At 45.7% G+C, this 14662-nt stretch overlaps 1 protein-coding gene across 1 annotated transcript in view; it reads right to left on the minus strand.

Annotated features, from left to right (window-relative positions):
* The window catches only part of P2RX5 (purinergic receptor P2X 5), a 180433-nt gene that overhangs the window by 25746 nt on the left and 140025 nt on the right, over positions 1-14662 (minus strand). The window lies entirely within an intron of this gene.

Here is a 14662-nt window from a genome sequence, read left to right on the forward strand (position 1 = left end):
TGAGCCCTACACAGCCTCCCCATATACTGCATGAGGCCCCCATAGCCTCCACATACACTGCATGAGGCCCCATAGCCTCCCCATTTGCAACATGACACCCCATAGCCTCCACATGTGCAACATGATGCCCCCATAGCCTTCCCATGTGCAGCATGACACCCCTTAGCCTCCTCATTTGCAGCATGTCACCCCCATATGCAGCACCATGTACAGCATGTCACCCCCATATGCAGCACCATGTGCAGCATGTCACCCCCATAGCCTCCCCATACCCACCCAAACATCCCACACACATGAAAAAAAAATAAAACACCACATACTCACCTCAGTTCCATTCTCCAGCGCTCTGGTCTTCTCTCTGCCTTCTGTGTGCTGACTCTCCAAAGTACACAGCTGATGCGATGTTTTGACATCATCGCCTCAGATGTTTTCACAGGCTGATTGGTGGAGGAAGTGGGCGGAGGTCACTCCTCCACCAATGCTGACTGCACATAGGGAGACAACGGAGAGAGCCAGCGGGAACGGTGTGAACCTTGTGCCTCTGGTTTACAGCCCTACGGCTATCTTGGTCCGCGGGTTGGATTGAGACAGCCAGGGGGCCCGTGGGCTGCACTTCGCCCAGGTCATCAAAAAAAGGTGATATATAAATTATAGTGCATGTACATCCAAAGGGATTTATATAAGATCACAGCTATAATTAGGGTCACTAATTATAAATAATGGGATATGAATTTACACACCTATCTTAACATACGCTGGGGTAATATTAAAATATTACACTCGGCTAATATAAAATACATATGGATATCAGAACAGATAAATCATATTTGATCCATATGTAACTGGGGTAGTAGGTATGTATTTATAAAAATGGTATGGTTCCACTGTTATTAGGTTAACGTGCACGCCACAGGTCACACAGGTGCATCCAATACATAAATATAATCAGTATGCGGCTAGTGCAACCCACATATGGTGTAATCAAGTTGCACTAGTGTGGGAGACTACTGTGCATCTGACACTGCAGCAGACATGCCGCTGTGAGTAAGCTGTGAGAGACAAGTCCACTCTGCATGCGCTGTGAGAGACAAGTCCACTCTGCATGCGGCTAGCGCTGTGACCGCAAACAGATATGACAGCCGAGCCAGTGCAGGCGCGGTCTGTCTACAGCAGTGGCCACGCCAACATTGGATGATCAGTGTGTCATTTCGGACAGGCGGGCGGGCTATCTCGGCAGCTACAATCATTGGAGCCTTGTTATTACCGTATGTTTTACATAAGCTGGTATCCTGGCGAAACGCGCGTCAGGGACGCATGTCCCAATATTATGCCTGGAATGATCTTGATAGGAACATCTAATTGATTTACAAAGAGGTTACGTTATGAACATGTCAAACATAATAACATTGCGCCAATGATATATCGTATCCCATCTAATATATAAAGCTCAAGTGTGTGTATGTATGTATATATGTATGTATGTATGTCCGGGATTGACATCCGCAGCGTCGCAGCTACAGCCACAAAATTTGGCATAGTCACACGTCTGGACCCCTAGAGTGTCCTAGGCTATGTTGTGAGGCAAAATTTTAACCCCGCGTGTTCCAATTCACCAATTTTGCCCCTATCTACATAATGGGGAAAAAGTGTGTGTGTATCAAGCCCCGCCCCTCATTATGATGTCATAATGGTTGCCATGGCGATGCTGATGTCATCATAGGTTGCAAGCCCCGCCGCTCATTATGATGTCATAATGGTTGACTATGGGAAGGAGGATGTGTGATGGGTATATGGGCACGGGACTATGGGATGGAGGATATGTATGATGGGTATATGGGCAGGGGACTATGAGATGAAGGATGTGTGATGGGTATATGGGCACTCGAATATGGGATGGTGAATATGTATGATGGGTATATGGGCATGGGACTATGGGATGGAGGATGTGTGATGGGTATATGGGCATGGGACTATGGGATGGAGGATTTGTGATGGGTATATGGGCACTCGACTATGGGATGGAGGATATGTATGATGGGTATATGGGCACGGGACTATGGGATGGAGGATAGTTATAATTTGCTATAACTAACCACAGTTAGTTACTATGCCCGGGCAGCGCCGGGTGTTATGAATGGGTCACCGAGGAGGAACAACAAAAAGCTAAGTCCCAGAAAACCAGAGAGGTTGGTAACTATGCAGATTGCAGATCCCTGATCTTAACCACACAACTAATAGTAGCAGTGGAGCGTTCCTACGATGTTCCAAATGCCTCGTCACTGCCAGATGACTACATAAACCTAAAGCAAGAAAAGGGAAAACTAACTGCCCCAGAGCAGACCCCAAAGGAATAGATAGCCCCCACACATGTATTGATGGTGAAGCAAGATGAAAACACAAACACAGGCAGGAAAATAGGCTGAGCAAACGATGGGGCCCAACTAACTATAAAGAACAGGAAAGGAAAGACACTGTCTGCAATCTGCCAAAAAAAACCCTACAAAATAATGTCCAACACATCGGATAACAAAATTAACCCTAAGGGTACGTGCACACGCTGCGGAATCCGCTGCGGATTAATCCGCACGGATTTTGCAAAAACCGCAGATAATCCGCAGGTCCAAAGACCTGCGGATTATCTGCGGTTTTGCCTGCGGTTTGGTCCTGCGGATTCACTATCTCCACAATGGTGGAGATAGGAACCCGCAGCGGTTTCCGCAGAAAGAATTGACATGCAATTCTTTCTGCGGATTCAAAACCGCAGCAAATCCGCGTGGTTTTTTCCGCAGCGTCGGCACAGCGGTTTTTTTTTTCCCATTCAAATGAATGGTACTGTACACCGCAGCTAAAACTGCTGCGTGTCCGCAGCGGCCAAAACCGCTGCGGAAACGCAGCGGAATCCGCAGCGTGTGCACACAGCCTTAAGTCACTAGACTTCTCCCACTATATCAGCACTCTGAAATATTCTGAGACAGAGCAAAAAGAGGTCAATCTAATAAGGGACTAAAAAGCAAATTGGCAAATAAAGATAAATAAGAGTGGAAATTCAGCCCAGCCCAGCTGGGGCTGGCTGAACACACAAAAAACTGAATAGACCAACAAAATCAAGTGTGAACATTAGCAAAAACACTTAGCTTTGAGAAGGCTGGAACAGAGCTGAAAACCAAGACTTGAGCAGCCTGAAGCAATCACCAGCACTGACTTGTGGCGTCGGCAGTCTTAAATCCAATCTAAGATTCCTGAGGTCCAATCGTCATCATCACCATCAGGTGGTAGATCTCCACTGACCAAATCAGCCTCACCACCTCCTGTCACCACCAGAATGGAAAGCGAACTTACCACTGGTGGACCAGAGAATGAACTCACAACAGCCGGGCTCTTCAGCTAGTTAACATATAAATATCATATCACTTTATTTATAATTAGTGACCCTGCAAATATGGCCATTAGACCACCTGACCAATAATTGACAAGGGACTTTTGGTCAGGAACCCTACTCATAACATTTATTTATTTACATCTTGGCACCTTTTGGGATTTAGTGGAACACAGCTGTGATTATAATTCTTATAGCTGTGACCTTATATACATCGCCATTGGATGTACGTGCACTATAATTTATATATCACATTTTATTAATGACACAATAAAAGTTTATTTTTAGTCACACTTTTCTCCTTTTACCTTCCTTATTAGTCTATTATCTTTCTGGTGGTGGACACCTATGTGAATGATGTCCAATGAGATATGAAAATCTGTGTAAGAAGTGGTCAGAGGATCTGAGCTGTGCAGATCTAGTCACGCCGTGGCCATGATCCAGTTGCGCAATGACTAGATCCGCACAGCTCAGGATCCCCTAACCCCTTCTTACACATATATACCTTAAGAAAGGCCTTATTTGGCAGAAACGTTGGCTTAATCTGTTTGCACCAGGGTCGATTTAATTGAATAAAGCCACCTTGTTCATTTGCAACTACTAGAGTGCTGATGTTTTTTTTCTATTTATTTGAAGATTATGTCTTACTTCTGAGCACCTACTCGACAGCAACAGCACTAATACAAAAGAAATAGAAGTTAATGTGCCGGACTACGGTAAATTCAGTACAGATAGGAACATGCAATCATTTAGAAAAAAATGTATACCAGAACCGTGTATATCAGAAAGCAAATGTCACATCTTATTAGATACAATATACAACATTTCCATACATTAAACATAGTAACATAGTAATTAAGGTTGAAGGGAGACTTTAAGTCCATCTAGTTCAACCCATATCCTATCCTAACTTGCCCTAACATGTTGATCCAGAGAAAGGCAAAAAAACCCATGTGGCAAACAGTAAGCTTCACATTTGGGAAAAAAATTCCTTCCCGACTCCACATACAGCAATCAGACTAGCTCCCTGGATCAACGCAACACTAAGGAAACTAGTGTATATACCCTGTAATATTATACTTTTCAAGAAAGGCATCCAGTCCCTTCTTAAATTTTAGTAGGGAATCACTCATTACAACATCATATGGCAGAGAGTTCCATAGTCTCACTGCTCTTACAGTAAAGAATCCGCGTCTGTTAGTATGCTTAAACCTTCTTTCCTCCAGACGTAGAGGATGCCCCCTTTTTCCCATCACAGGTCTAAGAGTAAAAAGATCATTAGAAAGGTCTTGGTATTGTCCCTGCATATATTTATACATTGTAATAAGATCACCCCTAAGCCTTCGATTCTCCAAACTAAATAACCCCAAGTGTAATAACCTGTCTTGGTATTGCAGACCCCCCCAGTTCCCTAATAACCTTGGTCGCTCTTCTCTGCACCCGCTCCAGTTCAGCTATGTCTTTCTTATACACCGGAGACCAGAACTGTACACAGTATTCTAAGTGTGGTCGCACTAGTGACTTATATAGAGGTAAAATTATGTTCTCCTCATGAGCATCTATGCTTCTTTTAATGCATCCCATTATTTTATTTGCCTTTGCAGCAGCTGCCTGACACTGGCCACTAAATGTGAGTTTGTCGTCCACCCATACACCCAGGTCTTTTTCAGTGACAGTTTTGCCCAGTGTTTTACAATTAAGCACATAATTAAACATCTTATTCGTTCTACCCAAATGCATGACCTTACATTTATCCCCATTAAAGCTCATATGCCATTTATCAGCCCAAGCTTCTAGTTTACATAAATCCTCCTGTAATATAAAATTGTCCTCCTCTGAATTGATTACCCTGCAGAGTTTAGTGTCATCTGCAAATATTGAAATTCTACTCTCTATACCCCTTACAAGGTCATTAATAAATATGTTAAAAAGTGGGAAACCACAGGATGGCGCCACAGTCCCAATAGTATGTAACACCAGGCTTTGCACGAAAGTCTGCTACTTACTATATTAGCATCATATCATATGAAACAACTAGTCACGGCTCCCGGGTGTAACTGCTGCGAGGAGGGCTGCGCACCGCAGCAAGGGAGCTGAGAGCAGAGCGGTGGAGAACTCACCGGGTAGCAAGCAGGACCTGAACCACGTGACAGAGTGGGAGGTGGCCGAGGGTGGCGCCAGGGTGCAGAGGAGACGATAGATGCCTGAGAGTAGTCAGATGTGCCAAGGTCAAAACCAGGAGATAACGAGGTACCAGAGGGGTGAGGCAGAGGGATAGTCAAACGGAAGCCAGAGGTCAGAAAGCCGAGAGAGTAAAGGGACTGAGTCAAGCACGGAGAGCTATAGGCCCCGGACACCACAGCAGCCACGCAACATTGAAAAAGTAAAGCCCAGTCATCCAACACAACAGGACATCACAGCAGCGGGCAGATATAGTTGGGGAGCCAATAATGGTTCCAGTATGTGGCAACTCATCGCATGGGCAGACACCCTCAGGGCCAGGGTGAAACGGCTGGAGGAACCTACAGATGCAGTGAGTATTGACAGAAAGGACGTGGTACAAGTTCAGGGAACAGCACAGAAGGGCAGGTCACTGTCCCAGTGGCTTCTGACTCTGGGAAATAATGATCTTGTGTCTGGGATGAAACAGACCAAGGGATGCATATCCGTAGCAGAGCTGTGCAGACAGTATGCTGAGAAATCATCAGGGACGGTCCGACCCAGGCCCGCGCCTTGTGACCACGAGAGTAGCGCAGGGAAAGAAAAGGAATATTGTTTTGCAAAGCCTGTTGTAAAAGCTGTGAAGACTTTGGATGTGCTGTGTAACGAACCCAGTAAAGATGTTCTTGTTAAAGTTGAAATGGACTGTGTCTCAGTTAATGTAAATTCGCCTGGAGAGGGTCCCCCGCGACGTAGGGAAGATCCTGACGGAGCCGGACCTGGAGACACAGGTATGCTGACCAGTGGACATTATTTTTCTGTGATGAGAGGCCAGGATACTAAAGCTCAGGTGTCCTCGGCTACGACTATGGTCTTGGCTGAACCTTACAAAGTCACCGAAAATTCTAGGTATGCTGTAGATAACATTTGTGAACTGCTCAAAAGCTGGTCCATAGATCAAGGTGGGTGAGGAAGGTCATTAGTAGAGATAAGCGACTTTGCCTTTTTTCGGGTCGAGTCGGGTTTCATGAAACCCGACTTTCTCAAAAGTCGGGTCGAATGAAATCGGTCGATTATCGTGAAAAGTTGAAGGCCGACTGAAACACAAAACCTAATGCAAGTCAATGGGGAAGAAAAGTCGGCAGTGAGTGGAGGACAGGAAACACACCTACAGTGCCCATTTTAATGCCAAAAACATCAATTCTTATTACTTAAGCTTGTCAACCTTAATTTACTTTATAATAATGGTTAGGCATTGAAAACTGGGGGCTATTTGGCTAAAGTTGTGGGGGGGGTAGGGCTGGCTCCAGATTTTCATGGGCCCAGGGCCAAAGCGTGTCAATGGGCTCCTTTAACACATGCCACAATTCATGATCCTCTGATATGGCAGAGAAATAGCGGTATAGTACAATGAAAAATACTTCACTTCTTACATCTCATGACTGATATCCATTTTAAATTCTCCAATAGCTCCAAAAACGGACAGTATATAACTCCATACAGTATTATGGCAACCGCATAGTGCGCTTTACAGAGTAATGAGGCCCATATACAGTGTGGAAAAAAAGTATTTAGTCAGTCAGCAATAGTGCAAGTTCCACCACTTAAAAAGATGAGAGGCGTCTGTAATTTACATCATAGGTAGACCTCAACTATGGGAGACAAACTGAGAAAAAAAAATCCAGAAAATCACATTGTCTGTTTTTTTTTAATTTTATTTGCATATTATGGTGGAAAATAAGTATTTGGTCAGAAACAAGCAATCAAGATTTCTGGCTCTCACAGACCTGTAACTTCTTCTTTAAGAGTCTCCTCTTTCCTCCACTCATTACCTGTAGTAATGGCACCTGTTTAAACTTGTTATCAGTATAAAAAGACACCTGTGCACACCCTCAAACAGTCTGACTCCAAACTCCACTATGGTGAAGACCAAAGAGCTGTCAAAGGACACCAGAAACAAAATTGTAGCCCTGCACCAGGCTGGGAAGACTGAATCTGCAATAGCCAACCAGCTTGGAGAGAAGAAATCAACTGTGGGAGCAATAATTAGAAAATGGAAGACATACAAGACCACTGATAATCTCCCTCGATCTGGTGCTCCACGCAAAATCCCACCCCGTGGGGTCAGAATGATCACAAGAACGGTGAGCAAAAATCCCAGAACCACGCAGGGGGACCTAGTGAATGAACTGCAGAGAGCTGGGACCAATGTAACAAGGCCTACCATAAGTAACACACTACGCCACCATGGACTCAGATCCTGCAGTGCCAGACGTGTCCCACTGCTTAAGCCTGTACATGTCCGGGCCCGTCTGAAGTTTGCTAGAGAGCATTTGGATGATCCAGAGGAGTTTTGGGAGAATGTCCTATGGTCTGATGAAACCAAACTGGAACTGTTTGGTAGAAACACAACTTGTCGTGTTTGGAGGAAAAAGAATACTGAGTTGCATCCATCAAACACCATACCTACTGTAAAGCATGGTGGTGGAAACATCATGCTTTGGGGCTGTTTCTCTGCAAAGGGGCCAGGACGACTGATCCGGGTACATGAAAGAATGAATGGGGCCATGTATCGTGAGATTTTGAGTGCAAACCTCCTTCCATCAGCAAGGGCACTGAAGATGAAACGTGGCTGGGTCTTTCAACATGACAATGATCCAAAGCACACCGCCAGGGCAACGAAGGAGTGGCTTCGTAAGAAGCATTTCAAGGTCCTGGAGTGGCCTAGCCAGTCTCCAGATCTCAACCCTATAGAAAACCTTTGGAGGGAGTTGAAAGTCCGTGTTGCCAAGCGAAAAGCCAAAAACATCACTGCTCTAGAGGAGATCTGCATGGAGGAATGGGCCAACATACCAACAACAGTGTGTGGCAACCTTGTGAAGACTTACAGAAAATGTTTGACCTCTGTCATTGCCAACAAAGGATATATCACAAAGTATTGAGATGAAATTTTGTTTCTGACCAAATACTTGTTTTCCACCATAATATGCAAATAAAATGAAAAAAAAAACAGACAATGTGATTTTCTGGATTTTTTTTTCTCAGTTTGTCTCCCATAGTTGAGGTCTACCTATGATGTAAATTACAGACGCCTCTCATCTTTTTAAGTGGTGGAACTTGCACTATTGCTGACTGACTAAATACTTTTTTTCCCCACTGTATTTCTCCATACAGAATCATAGGTCCCATATAATGTTTGAAACAGTATATGATGAGCTCCACATAATGCTACAGTATATGTTGGTCCCCATGGATGAAGCTCCACTGTGTTATGGGCCCAAATAATGCTCCATTTTCTAATGCTCCAGTGCATAATGGGCCCTGTAAATGCTGCTCCAGTGTCTGATGTCCAACTTTGGAATGCTCCAGTGTATGGTGGGCCTCATATATCATTCTCCAGAGCATAGTGCTCCCCAAAAATAGCTGTCCCAACATTGAAAACAATTAAATAAGTCTCCTCGCTAGGGAATCCCTGTACTAGTCTGGAGTCCTCGTCGTCCCCATCTTCCATCTCACTGCACTTGGACTGTTTAGGCAGAGGGCGTGCAGACGTGATGTCATCGTGCTCTCTGACCAGAATGTCACTGTCAGGAAATGGGGAAGACGTCACGGCGGTGGAGCAGGGAGAGCTAAGTATTTCAACTTTGCAAGTGCTGTGATCCTGAACAAGCAGGGAGGGCCCACTCGTTGGCACAGGGCCCTTCATAGTATGCCGGTGTGTCTGACAGCGGGTGTGCTCCCCCACCATCAGAGACACTTCATTGTACTATGAGGGACCTTGTGCCAGTGCCGTTGCCAAACAGTGTGCCCACCCACCTGTCCAGGGCAGCGGCACTCGCACGGGTGCGTGCGCCAGGTGGTGACCCCGGCCCTGTGGGGGGAGGCAGCCCAGTTAGGGAGGTGGAAAAATTGGCATACGTTGATGTTGGACATTCAGAAGCTGCAAATGGAGTAATTGGAGAAGTCCACAGAAGAGGAGGACAAAAGAAAGCCATTTTTCTGGCAACGTACGTGTCAGCAAGGGAGGGTGGGACAAAATCCTTTGAAACCCATGCATGGTTCATTTTAATGAAGGTTAGATCATCAACATTTTGGGTCGACAGACGGGTCCTTTTTTCTGTCAGGATTCATGCAGCAGCACTGAAGACTCGTTCAGATAACACACTAGCAGCAGGGCAAGCGAGCTCCTGTAAGGCATATTGTGCCAATTCAGGCCAGGTGTCAAGTTTACTGGCCCAATAGTCAAAGGGGAATGACCGGTGAGGGAGAACATCGATATGGGAGGAGAAGTAGTTTGTTACCATAGTTGACAACTGCTGTCTCCTGTCACTTTCGATCGATGCAGTATTACCAGTCGTGTGGGCGGTACTTGAAAATTCAGTCCACAACATGGTCATGAAACCCCTGTGTCCAGCGCCACTTCGGCTGTGTGCACCACGAACACCTCTTTCATGTTGCTGGGTCACCCTCCCAGGGCTGCGGGGTACTCGGTACCGGGCCGGTGTCAGGGGGGTGATGTGCTGCGGTGGCGGTGACCCGGTCCGTGGCCCTGGGCACCCAATAAAATGGTGATGTTTGATGTAATGGTTTATAGGAATAGTTCGTGATGCCACCCGTGGTGTTTGGCAAGTATGATGTTAGGCCAACGCTGCATACAGATCCACTGGGACTGATGGTGTGGTGCAGCAAAGATGGCGTAGCTCCCCACAGGTGGAGCTGTAGTCCCAGGGCAGTGTAGGTGCAATGGATCAGGAGGCACGGGCAGTGTGGATGCTGATGCCCAGATGTAGCGGTGCTGAAGATGTTGCGCACGAATGAATGGAGGTCGCCAGGCTTGAAGTTTCAAAGCTTTACTCACAGTTCTTGGTACACACTGGTGCCTGCCTCCGTGCCGTGTTCTCCGGGGATGAGACTCAATCGACCTCCCGGGCAAGTCAGGGCTCTTCTCTCCAACACTCCACCAACATGTACCTTTCCTGAACGACTCCTCCAATGCGCCTTTAAGTGCGAAGCACTCCAGTACTTAGTTACCCTGGAATGCTTCTCTTCAGATGTTCCTAGAACTCTACTTGTATGACAGACAGCTGTAGCCTGCTCGGGGACCTCCTGGATCCCGGCTCTCTATCCGTGTGCTGTTGTGTCCCAAGTCTTTGATGGTAGTAGTGCATTTACAGCCAGGAGGAGGAGGAGGGTCGAATGCCTACAGCCAACTGTTTCCTATACCGTGGGCTAGGCAGCACTGTCCCACCGCCGCTGTCCCCTGAGGACCCTGCATCCACCACATTAACCCAGTGCGCAGTGATGGACATGTAACGGCCCTGGCCATGCCTACTGGACCATGCATCTGTTGTGAGGTTCACCTTTCCACTCACTGATTGCTTGAATGCATGGACAATGCGGTCTTTCACATGCACGTGGAGGGCTGGGATGGCTTTTCGCGAAAAGAAGTGCCGACTCGGTAGGTCATAGCGTGGTACTGCGTAGGCCATGAGCTCGCTGAAAGCTTTGCTTTCAACCAACCGTAGGGCATCATCTCTAACGAGATTAGTTTGGCAATGTGGGCGTTCAAAGCCAGTGTACGCGGATGAGAGGATGAGTACTTTCTTGTCCTACTCAGAGTCTCTGGTAGGGTGAGCTGGAGTTGAGAGCTGCATGTGGTGGAACTAGTGGTGGACATGGTGGACTGAGAGAGGGTTGGTGATGGTGATGGTGTTGGTTGTGTTGCTGATGACCTAGATTCAGTCTTTCGTAGCAATAACATTGTGATTCCATGACTGCTTTGCCCTTGCGACGACACCTCGACATTTGGTGGTGTGCTAACCGGTGGGCTTACAGTGGGGGAAGTGATGTAGCGTTGCTGACTACCTTCATTCGGAGCAGGTGCACATGTGGTACGTGAGGTTTGTAGTCTGTCCACGCTTGCAAGTGCATGGTGGTTAAATGTCTAAGCATGCAACTGGTATTCAAATTTCTCAGATTTTTCCCTCGGCTAAAGGTCTTTGCACACTTCTTACAGATAACTTTTGCCTGATCATTAGGATTTTGTTCAAAAAAGTGCCACACTGCACTCTTCCTACTATGGAAGACATTTTGAGACCTTGCACACTCTGCTAATTTGACCGTCTGGCCAAGCTGTCCTGCAACTCTTTTGGTTTTTGTAACACATTTTTGGACTGCTATGGTTCTGCCAAATAACAGCTGTTGCAATGTCGTTGCCTGCTGCGGATCCTCCTCCTCCTCTTCTGAGCTATTGGCAGCGGCACCCTCTTCCCCCAATGGATGCCAATCTGGGTCAACCACTGGGTCATCCATCACTTCCTCTTCAATTTCATGTGCACCTTCCTCTGTGTCACTGTGTAAGGTGGTATAGTATGCGGGAAGGGGCACCTGAGTTTCATCAGGGTCTGATTCTGCCTCAGTACACTGCGAGGACAATGTAGTGCTCTGAGTGAATGTACCAGCAGAAAAATCTAGCAGTGGCTGTGCATCAGTGCACTCCATGTCAGATCCATCTTGGACTGGGGAATTCACGATTTGACTTGCTAACCCAGGCATGGTATGTGAAAAGAGCTCCATGGAGTAATCGGTAGTGTGGCCTGCCACATCCTTCACTTTTGGTAGGGGTGAAGGACACAAGGAAAGGTGTTGTTCCTGACCAGGAGCCTCCAATGACAACTCAGTGCTTTTATTTTTTGAAACTTCAGAAGAGGAGGTGAGAGAGCTGGAGGCTGTGTCAGCAATGTAAGCCAAAACTTGTTCCTGAAGCTCTGGCTTTAAAAGTGGTTTACCTACTCCCAGAAAAGAGAGCCTTCGAGGCCTTGTGGAGCCAGACGATGATGCAAGCTCAACACCTCCTGCCTTAGGTGCTATTGTGCTTTTGCCACTACCAACAGATGCAACACCACCACCACCATCGGGACCAGCTGGCAACCCCCGCCCACTTCCATGGCGCCTTCCACCATACTTGCTCATTTTTGTGAAAATGAATCCAAAATACCACCAGCTATATGGTATTTTAAAACAAGGTAGAAGGTGTATCTACTATTGGTGATAATTTGAATCTCACTAGAGATTTGAGGACGTTGAACTATTGTCTCAGGCCCAGTAGAGATTACACCTCAATGTAACAGGCTGAAATTGAATGGTTGGATGGTGTATGACAAGGTGGAGGATGTCTATAGGATTGGTGAGAATTTGAATCTCACTATAGATTTGAGGACGCAGAACTATTGTCTTTGGCCCAGTAGAGATTACACCTCAATGTAATAGGCTGAAATTGGATGGTGAAGACAAGGTGTAGGGTGTCTATAGGATTGGTGAGATTTTGAATCTCACTATAGATTTGAGGACGCAGAACTATTGTCTCTGGCCCAGTAGAGATTACACCTCAATGTAACAGACTGAAATTGGATGGTGTATGGCAAGGTGTAGGGTGTCTATAGGATTGGTGAGAATTTGAATCTCACTAGAGATTTGAGGAAGCTGAACTATTGTCTCAGGCCCAGTAGAGATTACACCTCAATGTAACAGGCTGAAATTGATTGGTGTATGACAAGGTGGAGGGTGTCTATAGGATTGGTGAGAATTTGAATCTCACTATAGATTTGAGGACGCAGAACTATTGTCTTTGGCCCAGTAGAGATTACACCTCAATGTAACAGGCTGAAATTGGATGGTGAAGACAAGGTGTAGGGTGTCTATAGGATTGGTGAGATTTTGAATCTCACTATAGATTTGAGGACGCAGAACTATTGTCTCTGGCCCAGTAGAGATTACACCTCAATGTAACAGACTGAAATTGGATGGTGTATGACAAGGTGTAGGGTGTCTATAGGATTGGTGAAAATTTGAATCTCACTATAGATTTGAGGAAGCTGAACTATTGTCTCAGGCCCAGTAGAGATTACACCTCAATGTAACAGGCTGAAATTGGATGGTGTATGACAAGGTGGAGGGTGTCTATAGGATTGGTGAGATTTTGGATCTCACAAGAGATTTGAGGATGCTGACAATGATGCTCTCAGTCCAAGTATGAACGCAGGCAGCCTAATAAGCAGGACTGCTGCACAGTGCACACACAAAAGGGTGGAAAAATGAACGTTTGGTAACTGTGCAGAAAAGAGGATGAAAAGTATTTTTGCTTTTAAAAAAGCAGTTTGCACAGCATTGTGCAAACAGCAATGCAGCTATCAGGGAGCCTTATAAGGCAGCCTATTAACCAACAGAGCTGATGCACAAAAATAGAGCCTCCCCTGTCACTGCACACAAAGTGTTGTGTTGTAAGTGGAAATTGCTAACAGCAGAAGCAGTTTTTGGTTCTTCTTCCCTTCCTAACGCTCTCCCTTATTCAGAATCAGCAGCTGTAACCTCTCCCTAATGCTAAGATCGTCAGAAGTAAGATGGCGGTCGGCATGCACGCCATTTTATAGCCCCTGTGACGCCACACAAAGCCAGCCAATCACTTGTATGCCCTTCTCAAAGATGGTGGTGACCGATGCCTATGTCATCACGTTGCACACAGTGTGCGTCCTCCATCATTGACTGAAAAAGGGCGCTGGAAGCATCTTTTGAAACGCGATTTTGACGCTCTGGTCACCGACCTCGTGGCCGACCTCACGCTATGGTTGGGTTTCGTTTCATGAAACCCGACTTCAGCGAAAGTCGGCGACTTTTGAATATGACCGACCCGTTTCGCTCAACTCTAGTCATTAGATAAAGTCATTGCTCTTTTCCCTGATGTTAGAGGCCACGTTCACACCTTCAGTATTTAGTGAGTTTTTTATCTCAGTATTTGTAAGCCAAAACCAGGAGTGGGTGATGTGTTTCTATTATACTTCTCTGATTGTTCCACTCCTGATTTTGGCTTACAAATACTGATGTAAAATACTGACCAAGTAAATACTGAAAGTGTGAAAGTGGCCTTAGTGTAGCTTCTTGTTAAAGTATTGTTGGGTGTGTTTGGTACTTTGTATACTCCCTGTATATAAAATAAGATACAACTAAGGTGATAAAAACACATTCAAAGCATAATTATTAATTTACCAATGAAATATTAATGGAATGTTAATAAACATTCCATTATTTATCAGGATTAATGCATAATACAATGTAGCAAACATATCATTT

This window comes from Dendrobates tinctorius, unplaced genomic scaffold (assembly GCF_039654945.1).
Source record: "Dendrobates tinctorius isolate UK_male_01 unplaced genomic scaffold, ASM3965494v1 ptg000016l, whole genome shotgun sequence".
In the NCBI taxonomy this organism is placed as follows: domain Eukaryota; kingdom Metazoa; phylum Chordata; class Amphibia; order Anura; family Dendrobatidae; genus Dendrobates; species Dendrobates tinctorius.